The sequence below is a fragment of the Crocuta crocuta genome, unplaced genomic scaffold (assembly GCF_008692635.1).
Source record: "Crocuta crocuta isolate KB4526 unplaced genomic scaffold, BGI_CrCroc_1.0 scaffold696, whole genome shotgun sequence".
Taxonomy (NCBI): domain Eukaryota; kingdom Metazoa; phylum Chordata; class Mammalia; order Carnivora; family Hyaenidae; genus Crocuta; species Crocuta crocuta.
This window is the reverse complement of record NW_027529467.1, coordinates 128,885-130,557: the sequence shown is the minus strand read 5'-3', so window position 1 is coordinate 130,557 and position 1,673 is coordinate 128,885.

The following is a 1,673-nucleotide window of genomic DNA, read 5'->3' as shown; positions in this document are numbered from 1 at the left end:
GAAGAAGAGCAGATGTTTAGTAATTAGATATTTGTCCTGCCATACAGATGGTTCACTTGGATAAAATTTACCTCTACTAATAGCCCTTATTCTGGAAAAAACCTATTAATTACCACCACCCATAGATTTTTTTATGTAGTTAAGGGAGGAGCAAAAGTTTCTTTTGAGCCCCCAGGATTTTCATTGCCTTTAGCTCAGAATATTCTTCCCTCCAAAATGGCCCATCAGGGGGCAGCCTTCCCTTGGCCCCTACAATACCTTCCTTTTATTTTTGTCCTCTTATTTGCGATGTACTTTCTTAAGGTATATGCTTGTGTGTTCGTGCGCACACATACACACACATGCCCACACACACGCATACCCCTAAATAGCATGAATCTCCTAACAAAACAAATTCTCTATATAACAGCAATTCCATCATTATGGCCAAGAAATTTACCAATTACATAACAACATTATATAATTTGTAGTACATACTCAAGAGTCCCGGTAATGTCTTAATCCAAACTAGGATCATCCATTGAATTTAGTCTCCTTTAATCTAGGACAGCCTTCTTTGGCCCTTCATGGCATTGGCATATTTTGAGAGTCAAGGCCAGCTATCTGAAATCTCTTGTTGCCTTTTCATGTCTGGAAGTTTAAAATTTTCTTGCAAGAAAAATTTTTATGTACTACAGTATAATTCTCAAGAAGAGAACTATCCAGAAGGACAGAAGGTCACAGTACCAAGTCATGAGTAATGTTGAATTTGGTCATTTGGTTATGATGGTATTCACCAAATGTCCTCATGTTAAATCTCTTTCTCTCTTGGTAATTAAAAAGTCATCTGTAGGGGCGCCTGGGTGGCTTAGTCGGTTAAGCGTCCGACTTTCGCTTAGGTCATGATCTCGCGGTTCGTGGGTTCGAGGCCCGCGTCGGGCTCTGTGCTGACTGCCAGCTCAGAGCCTGGAGCCTGCTTCAGTCTGTGACTCCCTCTCTCTCTGACCCTCCCCTGTTCACGCTGTCTCTCTCTCTCTCTCCTAGAAATAAAGAAAACATTTAAAAAAAAAAAAGTCATCTGTAGGTGAGTCTTTGAGATCATGTAAACATTTATTTCCTTATCAACCTTTCCCCTAATTGCCCTGCATTTGGGTTGTGTAAAGTCTTCTGGAAAAGCTCCTTCAAGCAGCTAGGTCAGTACTTCTCAGAACTAAAAACTACTGAGCCAGATCCCCAAACTGAAAAGTGGAGCACAGTACAGCAGCAACAGAAGATGAAAAAGAAACCAGATGCCTTTTGTAGCAATAAGAGGAAATAAACTTGTAAATTTGTTTTATATCCTGTAGATACAAATTTATAGAAGCAGTACATCTCCTTTCAAGTAACACAGTCAGAAATTATTGCCCCTCTACACAAACTTCAGGCCATGAATGCACTCCTCTGTTCGAGAACTATAGGAAATAAACTTTTTTGCATTCCTCTAAGGAATTAATAACAGTAGTATTTTAGAGCCACAAGAAACTAAGAATTAGGGAGATAATTGATCTTATTCAGTACAAACTAATTATTTTTAAGTTACTACTTTTAATATGATGCATCCTTTTTGTATAACTTAATTTATACACACACACACACACACACACACACAAAGAGATACAAAGGTAAAAATAAACTTTAAGTATTCTGAAAGGTAT